General features: G+C 28.3%; 1 protein-coding gene and 1 pseudogene across 1 annotated transcript in view; one reads left to right on the plus strand and one right to left on the minus strand.

The window, feature by feature from the left end:
- The window catches only part of LOC132942827 (cytochrome P450 6a8-like), a 63,604-nt pseudogene extending 52,931 nt beyond the window's left edge, over positions 1 to 10,673 (minus strand).
- Positions 1 to 15,138, plus strand: part of LOC132943392 (protein amalgam-like) — a 365,040-nt gene that overhangs the window by 172,590 nt on the left and 177,312 nt on the right. The window lies entirely within an intron of this gene.

Genomic DNA, 15,138 nt, shown 5'->3' on the forward strand with positions numbered 1-15,138 from the left:
ATATAATTTGCATAGTATATTTGGCAGAGTCCGCTAATTATAATCATCATCTAACATCTGAATAAACGTGTAATTAAGATTCGTTGAAAAATCACGTTTTAGAAAATAATAATAATATGTAGGTAGGAGGTACCTACTTTAATAAACTTCGATGACTGTTAAAAATACTTCTCAAAGTAAATATTTTATTGAATATAAAATATATTATTTTTATATCATATATATATATATACGACTGAACATGTAAACAACAGTTATCTAGAGAAAAAAATGAGGAGTGTTACTGGCATGATCACTGATGGAAACGGGTTATTTCCATTAAACTTTCAATATCTACATATAGTATATAATATACCTCGTATGCTTTGATGTTATTCGGTATAATATAACTGTAAGTATACAAACTATTAATGCACGAGTTGCATAATAAATGTTCATGTATAGTAGAGCGGAATTGGGTGAACCGATCGGCATTGACAAAATACGTACATTATTAGGTGGCATCTGGTGGTGTTTAAAAAAGTGTAATGAATTATTAATAAAAAAAAAATACAACTGGTCGTCTTATGTCCAAAGGAAAAATATAATTTTTTTTTATTTTCTAACACAGAGCCTCGCGCATTTTCGTGAGAAAATTCGCATTCTAGCATGTGTGCGGTTTCACAAGGACTTCATAGTTTTCGGTACACTATACTTTTGACTAAGCGCAGTAAATTGTAACACTTTCGATAAATATACGTTTCAAAGAAAAAAAACCGCAGACATGAAGCATCATGCTTACAGACCAGCAGCAGTAGATTCACTGTAAGTTTCAGGGAACTATTGGTTCGCATTGCTCATTTCAGCACTGTTTTATATAGTCGGATGATAATGTATCTATTGTTATTCATAGATTCTGAGTGAAACGAAATATGCATTGAACTTAATACGACGATGCGTGTTGTTAAAAAAAAATGTTGTTTCGTCACATTTTCGAGCAGAAAATATTCTCAACACAGAGTTTGTGGTTTCATGTATTCAATTTGATCTATTTGGTACTTTGGAGGATATAAAATATGATAAATAAGAAATAGTATTTTTATAAAACAATGAAGTTTTTGACAAAATCAATTTTTATTTTTATGTAATTCAGAAATGAAGTATCGTAGATACTTGAAACTTTCATTGAACAATAACATTAGCATTTTCTAGAAATAATAATTTATTTTTTTAAAAATGTTTTGGGTCTTTTTGAGCTATTTATTAAACTTTAAATCATCCACTTTGTGATACTTGAATGACGGCAGACTGACATTCAGATTTCAGGGTATATCGTTATCTACGCTGTTGTGACCAGTGACGTAGTCATGGGGGATATTTACCCCCCCCCCCCTATTTCACAATCCTGGCTATGCAACGGGTTGTGACTGTTATGCCTGTAAAGTGATAATAGTAAATAAATAATGTATAATAAAAAACTAGGGGTCATTGAGAATCGTCAGAAGTATATTATTCTCAAAAATAAAATATCTAAATAAACTAGACAAACTAGACTTATAGTGACACTGGATATTCAGTCGGCATACACGCATAAATATTATTTCATTCATCGATGATAATCAGTATAAATTATACACTGAAGTTTGTATCTTGCATCCAGACCATCCAGTAATAAATAGGTACGATAATTTTACTATTTGTTTTTTAAAAGTTTAATTATTTGTTAACAAACATCAATAATTATTTGATATAATAGTTTTTAATATACATTTTATTTTAGTATTTATATTAACGTACTATTTGAGTGTAAAATGTTCCGGAAATTGTAAAATGCTCTAAGCAAATTTATATTAAAAATTTTTAAATAATTCTATGTAAAATTGTTCTAATATACTCAGTCAGCATTGATAATTATTCATACAATGGATTTACAATAAAACAAGCATAGCGTAACTAGTTGGATAAACAATGCAAGTACGCTAAATGCATTGTAATACTATTTATTAATTTGATTAATTTGACCTATTATTAATTTTTTCTCATAAACTATTAAACCATTGGAGTTTTTAAAATCTACTTATTATTGCTTTAAATATTATATTAAATTATATAAATTGTTAGTTTCATCCAATCGTATAATATTATTTTGTGTTTTTTTTTTTAAATGTCATTATTAAAAAAAATATGTAAGCATATTATGTACACGTACGTCATAATATTATTATTATATCTACTCGTATGTGTATGCATTTGTTTACTTGATATAATATGATTTTATTTTTTTTTCAAATTAATAAATAGTTTAGAGTTATTGTTATTGTGTCTTATTTAACCTATACCTCCCTTACACTGATATCCAATCTCCGAATGTATTATTTTATTGTTTTTTATATTTTGAAAATAGATACCTACAATATAATTTTATTACATTACTATTTTTCATGCATTTCCAGGTATCATAACATTAGTGCAAACAAAGAAAAAAAATGTTTTAAACAGTAAACAACCCGAATATCGGGTATCATACACCTATAGAATCTTTTTATTAAAAATTAAAAACTACGTGAAAAAAACAGTCGTCAGATTTAGCAATAGGAAATTGGAAAAATTAATTATGAACCCCCTCCCCCTTTAAAAAAATATAAACTTTTGGATAACCTCTGTACCTATATAAAAATTATTTACTGCTGATTCATATTTAGTTACAAGTAATAAAGTATTACTGCATTCGCTCAAAAGCTCGACCACGATAATCGTCGACATGTTAGGCACAACCGAAATACTCTAATGTAATTATATTTTGTACAATCGTACCTGTAAGTTTTAATCAATAAGTAATACTTTATAGTTTATGAATGAAAACTAATTACGGTTATATAAAATTCAATAACAGTTGTACATAAATCAGCGGAGCTTATCATTACCGGCATTTCGATTTCCATATAGGTACCTAGTTGCGGTAGAGTTTATACAATTTAGAACGTTTATCAAAATATATTGCATGAGCTCAAAAAACTAACATCAAGTCATGAAGATTGTATGGATATTGTATTCAAATGGCATAATATTATATTATGACTGTACATATTAATTTTATCAGAAAAAAAAACAATAAAATATATTAATATCGATGTAATTTGATATGTGTGATTTATTTACATATTGTTGCTTTTATGAAACTCAATATGCTTATGAAATGAAAATAATTATGCAGATTTTTAATTTATTTAGGTTCGAATAACATTATGTTAAAATTATGATTAAGTTTATATTCAATTATCATGAATAATTATTATTAATCAAATTAATAAATGTTTAGAATTTCGTATAATGTAATGAGACATAATAAAACATAAATTAAACATTTATTGTTCTCAAAAACTTTAGAAATTCACAAATTTAATATAATATAATATCATATATGATTAAAAATAATAAATATAATTTTTGAAATTTGCTCATAATGTTAAACAATCGTTTTTACTCGATGTATTCAATGTCGGTATAATTTAGATAGGTTTGCATGTGAAATAACACTATGCATAATATAATTTTAAGGTACACTTAATATCAAATGTGTCTACAACTTTGTCTCAAGATTAACTTTCAATAGAATTATAAATTATTTGATTAGTGAAATTTAATTCCTACGTTTTTTTCAGTTTTACTGAATATAATATTATTATACTGCACGCATCAAGTGATCGTAACATTATTGATATTGTAATATTTCTACTGATCGAACGTTGCTTTTGATTTTAACATCGTTACAGCAATGCAATTTTTATTTCACCCACTTACAAAATAAAAATAATTATTTTTATACTTTACCTGGTACAATTTAATTTTTCCAGTGAAAAAATGGACAAATATAAAATATAGCGAGTCACAAAACAGTGACTACCTACACGTGTAGCTTTGTGAACTAATTCGTCCGAAATTCACCTGTCTTAGATCGGATATAGTACTTGATATATTTTCGATCGTAGTTAAAACTACTCTCTATATACATTTTTCTGATATCTGTGATCGTCAAAATCGGTCGAGAAGTTTTTGAGTATATAAGTTATAGATATACATTCATTTTTATACAAAAGTATATAGATTATGTAAAAAATTCTCTTTTATTTCTGTAACCAATGGAAACCATACTAAAACAATTTTCGATTTTCGTGAGCAAAAACGAAATTCCTGTGTGGTCCATCGTACATAGAAAGCTATGTGGGGGGTTGAAAAACGAAGCTATTAACACCCGAGAAACATGTTTGCAATGATGTACCTAGGTGCAGGTGGTTATAGGTAGGTATAAAAAAAATATTAAGATGCCATGTTATATTATATTAATATTATTTTAACCTAAAAGTTATATTATAGCATCTTAGTATCTTACTATCGTGCCAATTGTTCAGTGGTAGGTATACAAGATTACTGGATACTAAAGAAAGCATAATTTTTTCGGAGTTGGCAGGTTCTGCACTCAAGTCCCCATGTTTTGTGATATTGTAAATATCTGTATCACTATTATAGTTATTAATTATTATACTTAAGTTGTATAGATTGTACAGATTGATAAAATAATAATAATAATATGCATACATAAAATAAAAGATAATAACAAAAAAGTGTATATAATATTCATTAATAATTAAATTAACGATTTTTTATTTTATGTTTTGCAGGTAAGAATTTACATCCAGAAATACGTCCATTGTATAATGAAAAAATATTTCGAAAACAGATTTGGTGAGTAAACCAAGATTTGGTATGGTTGAGAACAAAATAAAATAATTCTAGAATAATCATATCGCAGTATTATTTATTGTGAAAGTTGCGTTTAACAATTCGTGATGGACCAGAGTGTCTGAGTAATGCGCAGCGTATCTATATGCGCGTAAGGTTGTACAACTTTGACACAGCCACGGACCACCGGGTTCGTTCTTAGAAGAGGTATCGGAAATTGACGATAAAAATACCAAACTATTTCGAAACGTCAAACCCACGATCTCCTACACATTCAACGTCGACGCCTCACCACTGATTACCACCGCCATTTCGATACGACGTCACTCCTATCTAGAATGGTTGTGGTATGGTTGTGGTACGGTTGTGGTATACAGTTGTGGAGTCGAGCGACCGCGTCAACTTTTCATAAAATATACTTTTACGAAAAATATTTTTTTTTTAATGTATAATATTTTATCAATCGAATGTAGTTTGAGCAACCATACCGGCTGATTATTTTATCACGAAAAACTATAATAAAATAATAAAATATGTTTTTGAAAAAAAAAATTACAATATGGTTTTTAGTACCATTTTTTCTAGTGAAAAACAAAATTTTTTATCCAAAATATATTTTTTTAAGTATTTTACATTTTTGAATACTGAATTACAGTTTTAATTTCATTTTCTAAAGCAGGATATTTTTCTAAATATTTTGATACATAAACACCGAATTTAGGACGATCGAGTAGTTCACGAGTTGTAAGTATTCAAAGTTTTGTTGAGTGGAGTGGAGTGCTATGCGGTCACCCCAAAAAATATTGGTCCACTTCTCCACTCATCAGATCCTACCCTTTAAATATTTATAAGTTATAACTCATAAATTACTTTTCTCTAAATTCGATTTTTATGCATCGAAATACTCAGATCAAATTAAAACCGTATGTTGTAATACAAAAAAATGTAGAAAAATATAATTTCTTAGAAAACCCGTTGTTCTGTAACGACTTGAAACCATGTAAAAAAATATTTTCAAAAACATTAATACTTTTTGAATAATGAGTGTCTTACGTTAAATAATCTCCCGGTAGAATATAATATGTACCTATAGTAGTATGTATGATACATCGGTACTGCGGATTTAGATTTACTATATAGACTACCTACTGATATCATTATATATAAATGATTGGTACCGATTTTGTTATCACAATAAAAGCAATAAGTGTATAATAATAATAATAATAATAATAATAATAATAATAATAACAGTATAAATAATGATTTCTTAATAGCATTTAAAGTAAATAATATTACAGAAAAGCTTAAAAAAAACAAGAGACAATTACTAATGATTTCAATATAAGTTATTTTTAGAAAGTAGTTTTATTATATTATGACAGGTAAATAAAATGTAAATGCTACTAATCCAACTCCGTCGATGGAGAATAAATAAACACAAAACACTCAGTGTAAATCAACAAGGGCCTCATAAAAATAAGTGTTAGTTTTTGTTATACCTACGTCAAATATTATTAATGGCCGGTTAACTATATCGGTACTGTTGAATGGATTATTTATATTTGAAATTTAAAAACTATAGATGGAAAACAAAACGTAAATAAGAAAAACCTAATTTATTATAACTTAAAATATGACTATGGAATATTTTTTTTTATCAATTTTAAAGACAATACTTTAAAAAAAAACCACAATCTAAATTTTATTACAGAGAAATTTATTACAATGAAAATCAAAATTATATCTAGTATTTTATTTTTGTCAAGTTACTAAACACATTGTTTACGATTGATGACATGCAAGTAATATTTATTCTTTAATGATTTATATTTTATACAAACATTATTTGTTTGCATTATGATATTTTAATAATATTATGGTTTTGTATCTAATGTCTTTTTGATTTAAAAATAAAATAATTGTTTTTTGTGGTTACTTAATTCAATATTTTATAAATTAATGAAAAACAAACCATACAATAAAATATATAAAAAAAAAATATAAAATGCAAAAATACATTTAAAAACCCTTATATTTGTATAATTTAAATAGTTAAATACAAATAATTTAAGTATTTGGTTTTAGTTAACCTCTTTATTTTTTTTTAAATAGTTTCTAATTATTGAGAAATAAGATCAAATGAAAACGTAAATTTCAAATCATACCATTTAATAAAAATCATTTAAAATACTTTAAAGCGTTTATTATAAAATTGTTTTATACATATACATTTTTAAGCTTTAGAAAATTATTCAAGCCTAACGGTTTTTTAATGAACAGTTATTAAAAAGGGGGGAAAGTAGGTAACCTGCACTATATATGGCACATTAAGTGTCGAGAGTACATCGTTATTGAGTAAGTCATCACTGTAATAGATGTGTTAAATTTTAATTCAATAATAAATCAATAACAATATACGTTACATGTAACACGTCAAGTCCCCACGAATTATACTTTTAAATTACAAAAAAATAACTACAATCGTAATTTTTTGTTTGAATATCTAATTTCATCTCTATTTGAACATAACATTTTTTAGATTTTTATTTACAGTATAAACTACTTATTTTCAATTCTAAACTATAAAAGTTAAACATTATATTATATATTTTTAACTACAAAATTATTTTTACATTTTTGTGAATTGACGAATTTTATCAAAATTTGAACTTCAAACACTTAAAAAATCGTATCTTCAATAAGTACCTAATATATTTAAATGACTATAATGAGTTTCCCGGTAATTTTGAAAAACACTCTAGATTTTTCTTTTTGACCTCCCAAAGTACGAATTTTATCTAATTTGCTACCTGCAGAAACCACCTTCAGTGTTAAAAAATTGAAATTGCATTGATCCAAAAAGTGTTACAGAAGAATAAAAAACACCCATTGTTGTAAAATGTATACATTCGTCGGTCCAATTAAAATCTAAAATTGGGTAATATCATTTCACAATGTAATTATCATGAATATTATTAAAGTTATAGTTCATCGATAGAAATATTATGAAATACAATTACTTAATCTAATCTAATATAAAAAAAATAATGTTTAAAACACATTAAAGGTAAACAAATTTGTAAGTTCAGAGATACTTCTATACTTCAAACAATATAATAAAATAAAATAATTAATTGGATTTTTTACCATCAGTTTTTTTGATGGAAGGAATACAATTAAAACGAATTGTAAATGTTTAAATATTTTTAAATTAAGTATAACGATATAACAATATTATGATTGGTAATACGGTTATTATACCTTAATAGGTAATAGTAGTGAGGTAATAGGTAATAGTATGAGGTAGTATGAAGTAATAGGTAATATCAGTGAGGTAGTTACATTAAAGTAATATACTTAGTACTTATATATTATATTAATTATACTTCAATATCAGGCCCCAGTACGATTTCTAAAATATAAACTTATTTACTTTTTTATCAATATTATTGATCGTTACAATTTTATGACGCAATCATAGAAGCATGGCAAATGTATCGTGCATGTTACTTTTAGATGTGAGTAAAAAATATTAAGTTAAACGTGACACAGTGTTGTAGCTACATCCTGCATAAAAACTAAATATATATTATCCAAGGGTCAAGGCCCAATACATACCTTGTAGGTACAGATTTTTTTATCTATCAACTATTCTACGCCATCTGGTTGAAGATTAATATAATAACTAAATTATATAATATTGGAACGACCCACGTTTACTTGGTTTACTGACCTATTTATTTAGGCATGGATTATTCCGTTGATCTATTGTCTGTTTTAAAGAATAATTTTTACTATAAATTAATGGAAGCACTTATTATTATTAGAACGAAAAAAATCCCAATAATGTATGTTTTAATATTTTTATTATGTTCGGAAACATGTCGGGAACGATCCCGGTCCAAAAACCCTCTGAGAATTTCCAAGAGAGCCTACTAGATACAAATCTAAAGTACATATCTTATTTCAGCTTTTGTTATCAAATAATAATTAGTATTTATTATTAATGTTTGTATTCAACTTACTAACTAATTGTTCATTAATTTTTAGTGATTTATACTGTGGAACCTACCTATAATGAAATAGTTACGCTGTGGAATATCTAATAATATAATAAAATAATAATAAGACATGTAAGATAGCTTCCATAACCTACAAACATACATAACGTATGAACCAGTGGTGTTCAAACGTGGGGAGGGGACGAGGGGGATAGCTGATCTCCCATGACTTTTTTTTAATAATTATAATAATAATATAAATTATTAATTATAAGTTTAATTATCAAATATCTAGTGTAATATGTTAAAACAATTTGACCTTCATGGCAAAAACATAAGGTGCTCTATACAATCAATTATTGTTTTCTTATAGTAATGAGCTTTTTTTCCATTCTTATTTCTTTTTATCAGTCCAGAGAATATTTCGTTATACCTACGTGTAAGTCAATACGGATATCAATCAATAAGTTTGTACAATCATACGAATTTATACATTTGTCTTACTAAAATAATATCGCTATAAGCTACTACAGATACAATCAGATGTAAAATATTAACAAACAGGGTAACGGGTCTTCCAAATTGTGTGTGATAAAAATTGTGGGGATTATGTTCGTTCTCAAGCGATCCCCATAATTTATTGTTGTCACACAAAATTTGGATGACCCTGTATATATATTTTATATATAGGCATTATAGCTAACGAGATGATCGAAAACAAAAATTTTATAAAGAATTATCCACAGTTTGACACTAGGGCTCGGAAAATTCAAAAATGTAATGATCTAGATTTGATAAAAAAAAAACAGGTTTTGACCGTTGAAACGATAAACGTTTCAAAAGTCCACTGTGCGAGTGCGACGGCGTGTTATGGGTGAGATATTACGTTCTATAATATTATCGTGATATTTTTATGGTGTTCGATGGAAATAATATTATTTTACAGTGATGTACGGTACTCACGTGGTGTAATTCTGTTGTAATCCTCTCGGCCGGCAGACTGAGGAATAGTATCCTAGGTACGCACGCGCGTGATTTTCGGTATAATAATAGTAATATGATATAAAAATAATAATTATATGATCGCGTAGACAGGTAGTGACTGACCGCTAAACTTCCCGCGACTACCACTATTATAATAGACGGCCGTGCCCAAAGCGTGCTCGACAGAGTTCTGAGAAACAGAAAAAAAAATTTCCCGGCCGGTGAAAGTGATCGGACGAACCCCTTCCGACGTGTGAACGGTATTATAGTTATCACATAATGACAATCATATTATAGCAAACACTATATTGAATAAATACCAGATAAACAGTGCGCTGTACACGCGCGTATTACATATATAATAATAATATAAGACGGTGATATTATTATTGCCATAACCCGTTATTCTATAATAATATTATAATATAGGTTGGTCGTACATCCCGTGACGCGAAGACGACGGCGGTGGTGACGGTCAACCGACGGAACACAAACACGGTGACGTCATGTACGTCATGTACTTCCGATTGCGTCTGATAGTATAGTTATTATTATTGTATAATAATTAGAGCTAAACACATAATGCTTCCTAAAAAGCCTTGATAAAATATTCATGCATTCGTGCCCTGAAAATCACCAAATAGTATGCAATAAAAACCAACATATGTTTAAGAATTTGATTTAAGCACTCCCCCCCCCACGAGCTGTATTTCTAAACAATTTTATACTGTTAAAAACAAAATTACAAAAAAAAAAATCATTGACATTTTCTGAAAATTATGACTTGGCCTACTCCCCCCCCCCCCCCATCCACCCTAACCATGTCTCTAGAGCCACCCCTGCCAAAAGAGTATATGGGCTATAATTATAAGTTTATTATTTAACAACCCACACATATCGCTAATCCGGTATGTACAACCATTATTATATTTTATTATAACTCCCGTATTCATTAGGTACTATTATAATATCTGACAATCAATGTGTTTGGTGGTTGTTATTTATTTTTATCGATTTATTAAATATTTATGACTAATTAAGTATATAAATTTCAATATATATAATATGTGTAATACTTGTATATATTGGACAATATAATTTTAAGATAATATGAACATATAAATTTTACAAACAAGTGAAGTCGGCAAGTTGCTCTGCTAAGAAGTAGATTTCGAGTGTACCTCTTTATTGAGTAGGTCACTGTAATGGATATGATAAATATTAATTTAATGATAAATCGTTGAATACAAAAAAACGGTTATGAGCGGAAACGGCAGTGTGTCAGCATTAGTATTTCGAATTATATAATGTACATTAGTATTATACGAGTACTACTGGTAATAATTTTTTTTTATTATTTATAGAGCAGATTGAACTAATTTTTGCCAAAATATCACATATCTTATATAATATAACAGTTATATAATATTATAATAATATCATAAACGTATAACATAGAAGTTTTAAATCAATACCGAAAGAGCTGCCTTAGAACGTTGTAAATTAAATTGTGGTGAAGGTAGGTGTATAGTTTAGAACTTAAAAATTTGAATAAATATTTTTAAAATTGCATTGTGCATAAATTATAATAATATACGTAACAGTGGATAAGTTTCGAGTGGCAAATTAAAGACAAAATAATTAATTCACTTATAACTTCATTGATCCGATATTTTTTTAATGAACATCTTTGTCTTTGAATTTGCAATCTATTGGTATACATTTAAGTATTGATAACGGCAGTAAATGATTTTAACAAGCAAAGACACATATATGGCACTTGACGGTTGTTGTATGGTGGACGACACTCAAAAGGTTGAGATTAATATATTTTTAATTACAACAAAATAATATTTAAAATTATCAAAGAGAAATTGTTATTTTTCGTTTAAATAAACAATTGCATCAAGATATGTTTATAAAAAAATGTTTACATATACTGATATTTTAGATAATTTCTGTCACAAAAACTTAAGAGGATAAAATAATGTTTTTGAATTACAAGCTTTTTAAGTTAAATAAAAAAATAATCGACATAAATTGAAGAACAAATTTTCAATTTCAAACATATATATACCTACCTACATTCTTCGGAGGTAGCGCTAAGAATCTAAAATGTTTATTTTAAAGTTTTTACTATACGAAGCATATACCCAATATCTATTTCACTTGGGTATATTTTGAATGATTATTGGAAAATATACAAACTGGCTAGCTATCTATATTTATAAATTACCAGCTGGTCCCGCGTACTTTGTTACCCGTAAAAAATTACAACTTTTAAAAAATTGTGATTGTTCAACTCCTTTTGGGTGTAACTCAGCCTCCTTGGTAAGCAAACCGACTATACGTCGGATCGCGGGAGTTGTGTGGTATCATATCAAGTAGGTAATGTGCGAAAATTCGATGCACGCTTATACCGGATCTACCCGATTAACCAATGGCAACCAAATAATAAATACAAATGTATACTAATTATTTCTCCTATAACCAATAGCAACCATTTCCACCATAAATCTCAAAATCCCCGTTTGAACACCTATCCGGGTATTGGACCTAAAAGGGTGAAAAATACTTTACGACCTATTCTCATACCTGCTACCAAATATACAAAAAAAAAAATGTTGTTAAAATCTGTCGAACCGTTTCGGATGAGTGCGACGACAAACACCGTGACACGAGATTTGTATACATAAGATAATATCAAGCGTGCAAGTAATGTGTAATGGATAGTTTTTTTAAAAAACAATAATAATTTTTTTTTCACTCAAATAATTCGATTTTTTTTTAAATTAACACTATCGTTAATAATTATAAGACGTTTCGTTCTTCTTCGTATGATTCGACTAAATATTTTCCAGATTATGGAACGGTACTTTTCGTTTACTTGGGCAATAATCGACCGATAATGATATAATATACCTATTATACGCGTATAGTATAATTGTTAATATAATAATAATTTAATACATTATCACCTAGGTACATAATATTATTATAATATACCATAGGTCAAACAAATAATGTTGTTCTCACCGCAGCGATAACAATATTTTTATGTTAAACTCAACAATTATATAATGGTATATAATAATAAATTGTCTATAGGACGTATACGCATTATTCTGGTCGTCTAGACCTCAACCGGTTATTATAATCGTACGTGATCGGATCGTCGTCGTAACACCTGATGGTTATTGTAGGTCAAGTACGCCACGGCTGTTGTTGTTGCTGCTGCAGACGATCTCCCGAGTCCTGCCCCGGCTCGCCGCTTTCCGAGAATTTTCTTTTTAAAGACGAGACATCCGATCTTCAGAGTTTCTTTTTTCTGTCTGCATTTTTCACCGATATTTACGCTCACCTATATAATATACATATTATTATTTTTTTATTCGTGTTACATAATCAACTACTAGGTTATCATAGCTTGATACATTTATTTATTATAGTTATTATTCTTTTAGTACTTACACCATAACATTATTATCATCAACTACCTACTCTATTCTTGTCACGATCGTCTTCTGTCTTGCGCAATCGCGCTTAACAATAATGCGCAATATTATAATGTCGCTATCCCTTGACCCGGAACTCCAGTCCCTATCTGTGAACGGATATATGGGCCTAAGGCTGTTAGAACGCGATGCTACCTAAAGAATTCCGTCAAAACCGTTCTCTTACAAACACAGGTATTATTATTATCATACCTAAGCATGACGTATCGTACAATATACATAATATAATAACATTATATTCATTGTTCCGCCGTCAAACGGAATTTATTTAGACTTAATTTACAATAATACACTGCACAATCGCAAATGTATTTATTTAATATTATATTAAATTTTGGCTATTCGCTCCCGACTCATTCCGTTGCGAATGACGTATTTTTCAACTTCGTCCGTACATCATCTATGCTTTAAATGTTTTTTATTTTCCCGGGACGAATGTTGGAAACGTTTCGCGTTTGAACTCTTCTCGCGAAAATTCAATATATTAATATCTTATTATGCATCGTGCCCGCCGTTGAAGTTTATACGACCATATTACTATTGATATCTCTTTTTTCCGGGCTACAAAAAATTATTCGATTTTTACCGAATATACCAGTGTAAAACGTATTCCGGCACTAGTTCACTTGATACGTTAGAAAACTATTGAAATGTATATTTTCATGTTCACTGCAATATCCTTACACAATATTATTGTATAACGCAGTAAATTAATTTTTCTTCATTTTCGTGGCATAATTTTTCATTTGTCCGGACGGTTATCAGATACGTAGGTGGTATATAATATGCGGGACACATATTAATCCGTCTTTAATTCATTCAAACTTACCTCGCTCGACAGCAGAGCAACTAGTTACATTAGTAACTTCGTATTTGAGTTATACCTATATATGTATATTTTTTTGTGCATACGTATATCAAAGGATTCACATCATCAAAGATGTTTCAACTCCATTCACTCGTTTTACACTTTTCTCGAACAGTTCAAAATATTTTACTCGAATGAACTTTTTGTATTTGTTTTTTGGACGAGTAACTGAAACCATCCACATAATATTTTTCGTTTGCACGACACATTTAATTAAAAACTTAATTATTAATACTAATTCCGTTATCTTGTTTCGGTTTATTATTTTTCTATTAGCGATTTAATTCCAACGCAGACCTTCTAATCCTCTGTTAATTATTCTTCATTCCATATACTATTATATTCCATAAACTGAGAATATTGTACTATGCAAATTCGAACCACTACATTCAATTAGTTTAGTATACATATTATCATATTTTAACTCTTCCCGTGTTCTATGCTCGTAATTGCTTATAAAGTTTTCTTTAATATAACACTTCCGACGAATGGTTCTTTTTTTAATCTTGTATATTTAAATATACAACTAATTAAATTAGTCCATTAGCAACTGCACGCCACTCGATATTTTTCCTCTACAAGGAAAATCTATGAATCATAATCATGTTTTTGTTAATAAGTAACAATAATAACGAAAACCTTACAAAAATTTGGCCAGAAACAAAAACCGTGTGTCCAGCACAAAAACATGCCTAATATTTATATTGAAAAAAAAACATTTGGTAGGTAAATGGGTAAATTTTATGTATTATATTTGATAAAACATTATGAATAATAAAAACAATTATCTAAAATTATCTTACATTATCTTTGAATGTATATTTAGCCTCAAGACATACAAACTACCAATATTCAAGAAAAATATATTTGGACCAAGTTACTCACTTCAGCGCACGGTCGAAACCGACCATTATTATGCATAAAAAAATATTAAAAAAATTAATGGCGAGCCCAATTAAATTTAAAAAGTCAAATCAACCCTTCAAAGTCTGATAATATCCAGGTATACCTATAGTGGAATATACAGGAGACTCTACATGAAACCCAC

Source organism: Metopolophium dirhodum, chromosome 4, assembly GCF_019925205.1.
Source record: "Metopolophium dirhodum isolate CAU chromosome 4, ASM1992520v1, whole genome shotgun sequence".
NCBI lineage: Eukaryota > Metazoa > Arthropoda > Insecta > Hemiptera > Aphididae > Metopolophium > Metopolophium dirhodum.